Source organism: Sabethes cyaneus, chromosome 2 (assembly GCF_943734655.1).
Source record: "Sabethes cyaneus chromosome 2, idSabCyanKW18_F2, whole genome shotgun sequence".
In the NCBI taxonomy this organism is placed as follows: Eukaryota; Metazoa; Arthropoda; class Insecta; order Diptera; family Culicidae; genus Sabethes; species Sabethes cyaneus.
This window is the reverse complement of record NC_071354.1, coordinates 235,257,452-235,271,407: the sequence shown is the minus strand read 5'-3', so window position 1 is coordinate 235,271,407 and position 13,956 is coordinate 235,257,452. Positions and strand designations below refer to the sequence as shown.

The window sequence follows — 13,956 nt, the reverse complement described above, 5'->3', positions numbered from 1 at the left end:
TTTCCCTCGTGCTTTTCACTTGTTTTTGATTATTTTCTGTTCCATATTCTGTTTTTTATCTTCTCTCTTTTCGTTTGCAATTTTCGTATTTTTTAAAATTTGGTTTTAGTTCCATTCCTTTGTGTTCCTTCGTCTTTTTCGCTTCCATAACATAACCTCTTTCTTTAGTCTGTTTTTCTTCTTTCTCATTTTTCCGTTTTTTGTTATATGTTTCCCCTTATGTATCTCGTTTGACCTCTTTTTCCCATTTTTTTTGGTTTTCTACACCGATTCTTCTTCTTCTTATTTATTCTTCTTTTCCCTGTTTGTTTCTCTTGTTTTTTGTTCCAAATTCCATTTCTTTTCTGGTTTTGCCTCTTTTCTGCCCGCTGTTTTCTCTCTCTCTCTACATTTTCTATACTGTTTTTCGCCCTTTTCCTAAATGCTAAATTTCCTCTATACCATTTTTGTTCATTCTTTTTTCGTTTTTACCGTTTACAGGCCCGTGTCTTCTCCTTTCCTGTCTCGTTCCTCCCGTTACTTGTCATCATTTTTTTTTCTCCCGGCTTTCGTTCCTTATTCGCCTTTTAGTACCTCTTTTCTATCCCGTTATTCGTTCGTTTATTTGCTGTTCATCGAATTCTCTTATTTTGTTCTATTTTTCCTGCTTTACTGTCACGTTCTGTTTTCAGTTTTTCCCTTTTGTCTTCTGTTTAAGTTTTATCTTTCCATTTTATTTTCTTTTTGGAATTAAATAAAAAGAAAACATATCCAATTTAATTTTACTATGCATATTTATTCTTGACAGATACGTATTTCGCCTACGACTTACAGACTTCCTCTGTGTCTGTTTTCGAACTAAGACGCTCCAAAAACCTCAGTCAATATTCTTTCTGTTAAATTCTTCTGCTGTTCTCTTCAGTCTACTGCTCCGGTATTTTTCCTTTTCTTTGCCTCTGTTACTTTATCTCGTTTTTCTTCTGTTAATTGCCCCTTTTCTTCTCGTTTTATGCCGAGTTTATCCATATTTTATATCTCATTTTTTTTTGTTTTCTTCATTTTTTTACAGGTTTTTCTTCTTTTCTTCCGTTTTTCGTCTTTTATGTTCAGTCTTCTCGTTTTTCTGTCGCGATTTTCCTCTTTTTCCTGTCGATTTAATCGTTTCATTTTTACCCTCTCTGTTTTCCATCCTATTGTGTCACGTTTTTTTCGTTTTTTTCTGATGCCAGTTTTTATTCTTTTCTCTCGACGTTCATGGCTTCCTCTTATCTCTTTGCTTTTAGGTTTTTCTTTTTTGTCACCCGTTTCTCGCTTTTTCTCTTCCGTTTTACGTTTTAGTCCGTATTTTAGTCCAGTTTTCTTGCTTTTTACCTCTTTTCTGTCCCATTTTTTCGTTTTTTATCTCATATTTCTCCTTTTACATCCCGTTGTACCTTCTTTTTCCGTTTTTCTCCTCTGATTTTCTCGCTTAAAAAAATAAAAATTCAAGCTCTATCGGTTTCCTTTTCTGTCTCACTGTTATTCTATTCCCAGTTGGTTTCTCTTGTTTCTTATTGCGTTTTCCCTCTTTCTCTGAGTTGGTTTTCTTTTTTCCTGCGCACTGTTTGCTCTTTCTCTGCAACTTTTCATTTGCTTATGTGTTTATTTCGGCAATCGGTTGCGGCCCGTCTGTCCCGTTTTTCGCTCTTTTCTTGTGTCTTCAACTACCTCTAATCTGTCTCCTTTTTTTTCGTCTTTTATTTTTCGTTTTTTCCCTGTTATGAGCTGTTCCTCTTCCTTTTCTGTTACATTCTGCTTTTCTTTTCAGTTTAATTACTTTTGTTTTCTGTCTTCATTTTTATTCTCCAATTTAGTTTTCTTTTCGGTTTTGTTTTTCCCCTTTGTCTGTTCTCGTTTCTCTATTCTCCAGATCCCGTGTATTCTCCTTTTTATCTCAATTTTGTCTTTTTCCGTTCAGTTTATCCTCATTTCATTTAGGGTTCTTCTTTCTTTTCTGCTCCATTCTTTTTCTGTCTGTGTGTTTTCTCGTTTTATACCTACTTAATTTTGCCTCTTTTCCATTTTCCTTTTAACCACCTTTTTGTCTTTTTATGTCCCGTTTTCCCTCCCAGTTTGTCACGTTTTTTCTTTCGTTTTTCTTTTTTTCTAACCCGTTTTTCCAGCTTTTTGTTTCGATATATCTCTTATTCTGTACCGTTTTCTGGTTATTGCTGTCACTTTCCTTCCATTTTTCCGCTTTTTCTTTCGTTTTGTTTTTTCTGTCCCGTGTTTCAAGTTTCATTGTTTCAATTTTCCATGTTTGGTTACAGTTTTAATTTCAGTCCAGTACTGCCGCATATTTTTTGTTCAATTTTTATTTTCGTATTTAGACATTTTTATTCCCTTTTTTACGTTTCCAGGTTTGGTGTTTTTCTAACTTCTTTCATTTCCTTCTATTCGTCTGTTCCGTTTTTTCTCTTTTTGATGTCTCGTTTTTCCTTCTTTGCTATCGCGTTGATTTTATTTATGAGTTCCTTTTGTCCCTTTCGTCTTCAGTTTTACCTTTTTATTGCTCGTTTTTCGTTTTATTCCCATTCTACCTTTTTATTTAATTCATTTTTCCTGTTTTACTTTTCTGTATTATTTTTGTCACATTTTTCACTTATATCCCGTGTAGCTTCTATTTTCCTTGTTTCGTTGTTTCTTTTATCTATTTTCTTTTTCGTTGTCCTCTTTTCCCTTTCGGGTTCTTTTGCTTGTTGTGTTTTTCTTCACAATTTTCTACTTTCTTGTATCGTTTTTTATCAATTTCTGTCGCGTTTCGACTTTTTCCTTATTTTCAGTCCTGATTTTCGTCGTGTTTTCGCTTCACAACTCCTTTACTATTCCGTTTTTGATTTCTGTTTTGATTCTGTTTTGATGTTCTTTTCTTCCTCTTATTATATGCTGCTCTTTACCCTTTTATCTTATCCGTTCTATCCTTTATGCCTTTCGCTTTCATTTTTTCTCACCTCTTTTTGTATCCCGTTCTTACTCTTTTTTTCATCTCGTGTTTTCATTTTCCTACTCCCGTATTATGTCTCTTTCTTTTCCTCCTTTTCCATCCCGTTTTTCTCCTTTTTGTCCCATTTTTCTGTTTTTATGTTCAGTTTATCTTCGTTTTCTCCCTTTTTGTTACGGTTCTTTCTACTTTTCTCTTTTGTTATTCTTCTTTTTCTGTCCAGTTTCCTCGTTTCTTACTTTTGTTCTTCCTCTTTTGCTCCCCTCTTTTCTTCTTTACCTGTTTTCTTTACACTAAAGTCTTTTTTACCTTCTTTACACTAAAATTTCTTTTTATCATGCCAGTTTTTATTATGGTTTTTTTTTCGCGCTTTTCCTTTTTGCTAACCCGTTTGTCCAGTCTTTATAATGTTTTTCTTCGTGCCCTTTTCCGTTTTACTCCTTCTTTCTCATTTTTCCTTCTCTACTTCTTTTGCTGGAGAGCGACAGAAGACGGACTACCTCTAGGTCCATCGGCAATCTATCTGTGAATATGCCCCGAAAATTTGCTGACATTTTATTTAGAAACTGTTTGCTTTGATGTTGGTTGCTTGATTTATGAAGTGTGAAGATTTAAATTAGGTAAGTATGTATTCAAGAAAATTGAGTTTTTCAGCTATGATCCCAGGAATATCAAAAAATTTCTTCACGAAAATATTACCATCGAAAGATTAGAAATATACAAACAAGAAAAAAAAACTATTTCAAAAAAGCAATCCATGTGGCAAAGCTTTCTTCAGAGTTTTCCACCGTCACTTAACTTAATAAATGGACTTGGATAAATGTGGAAATGAAAAACGCAAAGCTTTGGGTTATAACAGTCTTTAAGTCTTGGCCCTTGTTTACTGACAGACTTTGCAGCCGGTTAATTAGAGTACGGGACAATTACGGAGCTAGTGCAATGATCCTACTGACTCTAGTACCGCTCAGCCGAGATTCGATATCAATTATAATCTGTTACCTTCTGCATAAATAAGAAATCTTTTCCAAAGTCGTAATCTTTGTAAATAAATTGAAGCTATCCAACGAGAAAAAGATTGGATTATTTATTGATCAATGACATTTACACATCCCCTCTTGAAGTAGTAATTAATAATTGGGTATGTTTTAGACCAGACGATTCCCCGAACCTCGAATTTTCCATGTTGACCTTTTCCGTTCTACTTAAATATCAGCAGCAACGCACTTGGAGCTCAAAGGTTAAAAAAGAAGCTCAACCCACGTGACGTGTCATCTTCATGGCAAAGCACGAAAGACAGAAAGCCTCCGGCGATCTTATTCAGCACACCCGTTATATTTTCCAACACTCACTGAACTATTTCAGTATATACCCACCGGGTTGAAGCATTGCTAAGAATACCTCGCAAAAAAATTATTGGAAACAGTCATCAAATTAATGATGGTAATTTTCTTTTCCGAGAGCGATAAATCATAACGTTCGCTTCGTAGGTTTGGTTGGTTGGTGTCCTGAAGCCCGAAGCCCGACTTAGCGAGCCAGCGAGTCAGCGAGCGAGCGAGCGAGGACCGGCGCTTCTCCGGAATTGACCAAATAAACCTGACTTTCCGTCCGACTTCAATCATCGTCGCTGGTCTGCCTCAAGCAACCAACCAACCGTCCGTTCGTCTGTCGCGTGTTCAGTCTTACGACGACCAGCAGCAGCAGCATTCTCGATGGCAAACGCAAAAAATAGTCAACGAAATTGTAACCACACATAATACACAATTCATAATTCCTGCTTAAGTGCTGCTAAATTGAGTTTTAACTCGTTTCGCTGAAGGAACAATTTTCTACGGAACGTCCGCCGCGCTCTTGTTGGCTGGCTGGTTGGCAGTACGAGTGAGTGGGTGAATGTTCGTATTTTTATGCTATCGTCGTCGTCGTCGTCGTCGTTGCCGTCGTTGGACTGCCGAAGGGGAGTCGCTTTTCCAAAGTCGTAAACAAGATTGCTTCGTGGTCAGCAGCATGGCATGCAAGGCGAACCGAACTGGAGCTTTTCTCCGATGCGACGCAGAGTTGCGCTAGCGGAGCCTCCGGGCTCCGGAGCAGTAATAATTGTACGTATTTATTTATTATAAAACCGATTTAGATAAGAAGGGCAAATTATACGACAACTGTGTACCTACATAATGGTTACGGCGACGACGACGACGACGACGGAGCGAAAAATTGCCAACAGACCACTTTTGACGTTGCACAAAGTGGTAGAAAGTTTCCGCTGCAAGTTGGTTGCAATTGGTGTGAATCAGTTAGATGGTTATTATGTTCACACTGTAAAGTAATGCAACTGGAATGGGTTTCGCACCCTACATGATGACCTTCATATATTTTACCATAGAGGATTATAGATTTTAAGATCCAAAAACGTATTTTATGAAAAAGAGATCTCATCTCACATTACAAATTTTCATATATCACCCACATATCACCTAATTGTGGAACCGAAAAATGCGGCCTGAAAAACAACTTGGTCATTCCGTTTGTAAACGTATCTACTTATTCGGAATTGATTCTACAATAACAAACGCGTAGATACGTTAGGGAAATAGAGAAATCATGTTGTCTTTCAATCCGACATCGGGTGGTGTATGGGAACGCATGGTGCGTAACGTGAAAGAAAATATGCATGTCCTTCGCCGTCGTTAGTATTTGGCAGGCTTGGCACGCTCTTTCCGTTTCGCTTATTTGCTCTTTTGACTACAACGCCACAGCAAAACAGAATTCTAAGCAGAGGTGCATAGGGCAATTGTAAAGTTAAAAACACAAAAGATAAAACCATACTTCCTTCAACAATATTATGGATAAAAATTAATTCATAATAATTAAAGGATGGAAAAATAGGCAATTAGGTGCGTCGATTAGTAAGCATTAGAGGTGCTCTTGGAGGTGGAGAATATTAGAGTTCAGCAACGAAATCATTTTTTATGCGAGGCTATATTACCGCTTTCTAGTAGTTTTTTAGTCGCCAATCGCCATACAACAATTCATCGAAACTAACTGTGAGTTCCAGAAAGGAAATTATCAATCGGTTTACATATCAGAATGCAGCTTGAATGATTTTCCTAGAAATTAATAGCTGTTTTTCAAAAATTGCGTGATTATAATAGCGCGTTGATTGTCTGTAGCTATGGAACGATAGGCGATAAAATTTAATACGCATATGTTACACAACTACGGCAACTGCTGAAAATTGATTGCATATTCTTCGGTTATTTTATTATGGTCGCTGTAAATGAAATCGACCTGGATGATCTTCTAGTAAAATTTTACCTTTTCTGTTCACGGCTATATATTTTCAAATTAATAAAACTGTTTGGGTGATTTACACAGCAAGTTTCATGCTTTTTACGTTTGTCGAACAAAGTGAAAAGCTTTATTAGACGGCGGTTACCGTCAAGCAGCGAAAAGCATAATCGGTTTCATTGCTGCTTTCAGCTGAGCGTAATAAACTTATTCGAACTAATGGTCTGACTCTGCAAGAGGTTGTGAAAACCTTCTGAAGAGTAGGTCTCTTGTTCGGAAGGAAGTTTTATAACGGTCATCAGAAGGTTCTAGTGGAGCGGTTTTATGAAATTGATTATGAAAACCACTGGAGGAACGTAATAATACTTACTTAAATTGCTGCTTGAAATTGTTACTTATATCCTTTTGAAATAATACCCGAAATTTGTAGAATTTCTTATAGCAACTAACTGTAAAAACGAAACTCTATTGTTCTGTTCCACCTTGAATATAAAATTAATATCTTTGTGAACATTATTGATGATTTTTAAGAGAGTGCCAAAGTCTTCTTGTTTAAAAATACAAAAAATGTCGTCCACTTATCTTCACCAGCGATCTGGTAAAACATTTCTTTCCTTTAATGTATTTGCTATGTTTGTCATAAATAACTTGAAAAAGTAATTTTGGGACCAGTGTCCTACTATTGACCTCCCAGTTGGTCTCGAGGTATGATGCTGGCCTAATAAGTCAGTCGTCGTATGTTCGAATCTCGACTGGGAGAAGCTGTTAGAGTCAATAGGATCGTAGCAACTGGCGCTGCAATTGTCCTGTACTTTAACAGCTGGCTGCGAAGTCTGCCTGGAGTTTATTGTTACGTCCGGTATTCCGCAAGGTAGCCACCTAGGCCCGCTCATCTTCATGTTATACTTAAACGCTGTAAACTTTTCGCCACGATGACCCAGGCTTTCCTTTGCTGATGATCTTAAGATCCATCTCGAGGTCAAAAAAGTAGAAGTCGCCATGTTTCTGCAACAGCAACTGGAGAGCTTTTCAAGATGGTTTAACGAAAAAGAATGGTGCTCAACATTAGTAAGTGTTCAGTTGTATCGTTTTCCAGGAAAAAAACCACGAGCTGTTTCGGCTATCAACTCGGTGGTGAACTGATTGAGACAAAAAGTCCAGTATCAAGTACCTGGTAGTTCTCATTGGCTCACAGCTCACCTGCAAGTAGCATATCAGCTACATCGTTGCTAGAGTTGTTAATAAAGCAAATTTATTGTGGTTGCTTATATTACCACATTAAAACATGTTGGCTGCACCACGTCTCCTATAAACTTGCCATAAGTGTGGCATAGCAATACAAAATGGCGCACCAATCAAAATTGATCTTATCGCGGTTGCGTGTCAAACCGCAATAAATCTGTTAGTTTTATAGAGCTATTAAAATGGTACCACCTGACCAAACAATTTTTTGCTGCTATTATGAAAAATACTAAGGTTTAACACCAAAACCATTTTTTATGCGAAGTCATATCGCCATATTCTAGTATTTTGTTATAGCTCGCGAAGAAAAAATCATCAAGCAAAGTGTTTTGCAGAAAGAAAGTTATTATCAATCGGTTTTCCTGTCAGAGGAAGCAACTAAATTTAATGATTTTGCTAGAAATTGAGATTGACTAACTGAATATTTTTATTTTGTTAAAACAACCAGTTTTCAAAAATTGCAAAATGTTAGTGGCGCGTTGATTTTATCCATTTATGATATCAATATGCACGATGAAATTAAATGCGCACATGCTGCAAACCAACGAAATTGCTTAAAATTTAATAAATATTTTAGGGGTTATTTTATTATGGTCGCTATAAACCACATCGATAAGAATAATCTGACAATAAAACTTTAACTTTGCTGCTCGCGGATGTATTTTCAAGTTGATAAAGCTAACTTATTTAGCTTTTACTATACCGAAAAACGAAAAGCTTTTTTAAATTATGGCGATAGCTGTCAAGCAGCAAAAGCGTAACCGGTTTTATTGCTGCTTTCAGCAGAGTGTAATACGACTATTTGAGGCTAGAACCTGATTCTTATAGCGGTTATGAAAACATTCTGAGGGGCCACATGGTCAGAAAGCAGTTTTATAGCGGTCATCAGAAAGTTCTGGTGGAGCTCATAGTTTTATTAGCGGTTTTAAGTAATTGGTAATAAAAACCATTACACAAACGTAACGTAAACATAATAAAACTTGGAATTGTTACTTGGGGGGGCGTTCGGTGGGATACATCGAGTTGTTAGCCAAGCGTCGGTTGGGTTCGATGTTCACCTTACTCATGGGACTATTCGTGGCAACTTTTTAAACATTTTCCTACTAGTTAGAATAAAGTTATCATTGGGTCAACAATATGTCTGTTGGTATGAAAACAAATATGTATATAAAATAAAATAGCTCACATAGGAAAGGTGACATGGGATTTCCCATTGGGGCTCCCTGTTTTTGCTTGTAAAAGTTGCCTCGATTTTCGAAATAATTTTCCTCCATACAAAGTTGGGTTAGTTTTAAGTAACCCCTAACTTTAGTTTTTCACTTAGTTGTGAAAGCTGTCAATTTTTGCGCTAAAAGTTTTGCGACTTTGTTCACCGGAACACTAGAGAACAAGGTCGTTGCATCGAGTGAAATCATAATTTATACAGTTTCAATGTTACCTAAAGTTATTAAGTTTTCAATAAAATCTCCTGTGCTCTTAACTGATCGTCTTTGAATTAGCTTGAAATTCTTTCATTAACCGCTAAACAGCTTCTGCATATAATAAAATGGTAGAAATAAATAGTAGAGTAATTCTCGTTGAAACGGGGCTACTACTGACGCGAGGTCTTCAAATATTGAAACTTTTGCATTTAATTGGTGAAAAAAGAGAATTACATTATTAATACCTCGAAATAGTCCCACTAGCACGGTTGTTGCAAAGTTGTTGTGATAACCGAAATATGACTAAATTCAGTCGTAATCCGGTTATTTCAACTGAATGGACCTAAAGTGTGCTACTTGGGAGTCGACCCCTTACGCCAAGGAGCCTAACAGTTTAAAAAAAAAATTTCAGCAGACCTTCAGTTCTATATCATGTGATATTTCATAAATTTGCAATGAAACAAATTGCCCGGTTCTGTAAAGAAGAAGAACAGGGCTTTCAAATGGAGTAAAATTTTTTTGGTGGCCATCTTGGATTTGGTCGCTATTTTGGAATTTTCTCAATAAATCGCCGTTTTCGTCATGAGCCCCATAACCCATATTCGTTTTAGGACCACCATTAGAAAGCTGAAAAATTGCTACTAGAAACATTCATAAAATTAGGCATGCAATTCCATTACCTGAATAAAACAACCAGTTATCCGTAGCAAGGTTCACAATTTTCATATAATTATTGTGATATTTTCAAAATTTGCTTCGAAACAAACTACAAACGACACAGTTTTGTAAAAAGGAGTGATAGGGCTTATAAATGAAGTGAAAAAAAGTTGGCGGCCATCTTGGATTTGGAACCGTGTTGGATTTTATCAATAAATGGCCGTTTTCGCCATGATCCCCTCAACCGATTTTAATTTTAAGACCACCATCGGAAAGCTGAGAAAAAATATTACAAGAAACATTCATAAAATTGGATGTGCAGTGGCATTAATTAAACGAAACAGTTAATTATCTGTATCAAGGTTTATAAATCTCTTAAACTCATATATAAATCTCAGAAAACTAATTTTTTCATTTAGTTAATGCCACTGAAAATCTAATTTGATGAATGTTTCTTGTAGCATATTTTCTCAGCTTGTGGTAGTGGTAGTCTTAAATTGAAAATCGATTTGAGGGCTCATGGCGAAAACAGCGATTTATTGATAAAATCCAATATGGCGACCAAATCCAAGATGGCCGCCAAATTTTTTTTTACTCCATTTGAAAGCCCTGTTCTTATCCTTTACAGAACCAGGCAATTTGTTAGTTGTTTCATTGCAAATTTATGAAATTTTACATGATATAGATCTCAAGGTATGCTGAAAATGCAATTTTATTTTGAAACTGTTAGGCTCCTTGGCGAACGAGGGGTCCACTACTTCGAGGTATTAAAAATGTTACTCTTATTTTTTAACCATTTTCAACCAATTAAGTGCACAAGTTCCAATATTTGAAGACCTCGCGTCAGTAGTGGTCCCGTTTCAACGAGAATTACTCAGAATATTGCCAATTTTTTAATCTTTTCAGGTATTCTACTAAGACGCTCGAATAATAAATACATTTGTTTAGAATAATCCAAAAAATTGTAATAGAATCACAGCTTAAATACCCAAGCAACAATGTCGGCTTTATTGTACTTTTATGACGGCTTTGAAGACCAATTTTGGTCTTAAACGCCATCATAAGTGTGTAATAAAACCCAAATTGTTACTTGGGTAATAATAAAGGGTTATCAAACAGAAATCAACACGTAAATATACAAGCGGCGAAATCTCATGTAACAAGTTTTATTACGTTCCTCCAACGGTTTTCGTGAACAATTTCATAAAACCGTTTATAAAACTCTGAGCCCCAGCAGAACTTCCTGATGGCCGCCATAAAACTACCTCCCGATCCCGACCAAGGGCAGACCGCAAAGCTAGTTTGAAAATAAACGTCCAAAACGTCGGATTTACAACAATAAAAAAGTATCCGCATGACAGTTGTGGAAACTAGCATAGTTCCACAATTGTAAATTTCATCTATAAGCAGCTACGCATGACTTCCCCATAATGAAAGTTTATATCTTCACTGGTATTGACAACATTCCTTAACATCGCAAAACTGAACCTAAGAGCAAAATGGGAGTTTGGGTTGGATAGTCGAGTCAGGGCCGGCGCTTCCCTTAACATAGAGCCGGGAGGGCTCGTGCTGTATTTAGATGTATTCTCTGCTGCTGGGTACCCTCTTACTCTCTTGCTCTTAGTGCTGGGTACCCGAGTACTAAATCAGTTATTATACTCATCTTATAACCACTGTTTTAAAAATCTACTCAACAACAAAATGTGCTATCAATGTATCTCCATATCTATTCAATAACAAAATATACTATTATATCACAGTTTGATATTGTGTTTGTATTATTTTGCTCTTCGCTCCTGCTCGGGTAACTTGCCGCCAAGTCATTGAGCGTCTCGACACAAGTAAATCGGCTTCAACCTGGTCGAGCCATCTAGCAAGTAGGGTCCCTCTATTCCTAATTCCGAAGGGGGTCTTGAACAGTTTTCATTGCACAGTTGTCCAGCATTATTGCAACATGACCGGCCCAGCGTACTCTCCCGACATTTGCCGATGGACTATGAGAATTTCTCCAAGTAGTGCTTGCAGTTCATCGGTCATACGGCTACACCATTCTACGTTTTCCGTTTGTACTTCGTCAAAAACTACAAGGTATACAGCCCTAAGCGTTGTACGAAAGGGTGACGTAGGACTATATCAGATCAAAAACTAATGTAAACTGCATTTCTGGCATATGTATGTTTATAAGACTCTGTGAGCGCCATTGTTTAAGTGAATGTTCAAAAGAGAAGAGCGAAATATGCACTGCAATGGTGACTATGAAAACACGTGGACGGGGGTGAGACATAGAAATTTCTTTTAAAAATCATTTGTGTGCATCACAGAGGTTGAAATGGTAATGATTGACCAATTTCTGTTTTATTTGTATGAGAGTCCTTATCCTCCTACCACAGGGATGAGGGGTCCCAAACCATCATAAAATAAATAAATTCAAAATAAATTTTTGCCTCCAAAAAACCCCACATGCCAAATTTGGTGCCATTTGCTTGATTACTTCTAGAGTTATGAGGAAATTTGTATTTCAATTGTATGGGGGCCCTGTAGCCTCAAAGTTACCGAGTCTGCCTTGATAAGCGAGTGGTCGTGAGTTCGAATCTTAGTAGAATCAGGCCATTCTATGTTAAGTGACTTTAGCATGGGTTTATTCTCAGGCCCCTCCACATCTTTACTACAGCATTCTGCATTTACTAGCAAAGAAAGCCTCTTGCCAGGGCAAGTTATAAGAGTGGTACGTGCTTGAGGTGCGAATGAAGCCTCTTGTCCAAGGACAAATTATAACTAGTCTCCGCACTTCCTTCCTCTAGAGCTAGATTGGTTGAAAAGTAGTAAGAAGCGTAGAGAGAAAACGGGGTGAAAAACACACCGACACTTTAAGCACGGATAATAAGCAGTTCGCTCACTCTATAGCGATACTGCAATAACAACGAAGAGGGGAACAACACCTGGATAAAATCACAATAGATCAAAATGCTGGTCGTAGTGATAATATCCACACAAAAAAAAAGGGAGTCCCCCTTCTTAGAAGAAGAAGGGGTTTCAGTATACCTTAGCTTAGCTTAGACTGATTGCACATATCAATGGTTGCACTCAGCGATTGATCCGAATCAATGAAATTGCACAATGAATCAAACGAATGTGGTTGGGAGTGACCGGTCATTCTCACTGTGCAAAATTCAGTGACTCGATATATGAAGGATCAATAACTGCGCCGGCCACGTCCTTGCAATCAGGTGGGATTGGGGAAGGAGTGTTAGTGTAATTTTTGTTGTTTTAGGGACCGTGTTAACCTCTGCATCCCAGCAAAGATTACAGGAAGGAGTTAAATTTTGTTAGTAAGGTAGGTTTCGTTGGATCGGGATTCACCTTGATAAGTGATGTGATCGTTTGTTTTTTTATAAAGATATTATTATGTATTTTTTTATATTTATTTTTTTTAGCGTTATTCTTATATTCGACCTTTATTGAGCCGGCCGTTTCGAAAAGCTTGTTTAAGATAATTTAGTTATGTCGACAGATTTATGTTTGCAGATAATTTAAACCAACAGTCGAAATATTGTTGGGCCCTTACCGATACATATTGTCATTATTAGTAGCAAATTGAACTCCAAACAGCCGGCCGTAGGGAGTTTTGCTATATTTTCATATCCACGATATAAAAACCCTGCAATAAGCTTTCGAAAGTACAATAAATGGGCGAAAGGAGGGACCAAGGGATATACAGGTTCATGTTTATGAAAAAAATATCCTTGAAAGTGTAGCCACGTACAGATTCAGCAAAGACACAAGAACTAGACTGAGCATAGTAAAAGGTTCGCATATACACCGCAAAGGACGATACTACTAACGCCTTCTCTTATCCCAAGGGAGTAACCACTGCTTATAAGTGTTAGTGATCGCCCGGGAATGCCCGGGAACGCCGAAAAGTATTCAAAATAATATTACCACGAAAAGGGCCTGCGAACCGAAAAATATCCTTTCAGACATAACTTTTCTATGCGCACGCCACTACCGAAAATCAGCACCAAAGGGGTTATTAAGAGAGGTTCTTTAAAAATTGCCTAGGCAAAATAGTAAAACTGATTTTCTAGACTGTCAGCAGCCTATCAAATGCCTTTGACGAAGTTGCAGAGTGAAGTGGCCCTAACAAGATGAAAAGGAGCATGTCAAACTAGAGCATTCTTTATGAGGCAACCTATCAAACTATTCCTTTTTATGAATTCATCCTCTCATTAAGCAAACTAAACAACCAATAAAATGCCACATATTCGAAAATTTGTGGAAAACTGCTATGAATAATATACACCTAAATTAATCAAAAGAAAATAATTATGCTATTGAACCATAAAACGATGTAAAATCGATCAATTTCCAGGATCAATAAGATCGATCGCAGAACAGTCA

The 13,956-nt window shown here is 37.0% G+C and overlaps 1 protein-coding gene across 1 annotated transcript in view; it reads right to left on the bottom strand.

Annotated features, from left to right (window-relative positions):
- Positions 1–13,956, bottom strand: part of LOC128736796 (putative mediator of RNA polymerase II transcription subunit 26) — a 331,101-nt gene that overhangs the window by 131,442 nt on the left and 185,703 nt on the right. The window lies entirely within an intron of this gene.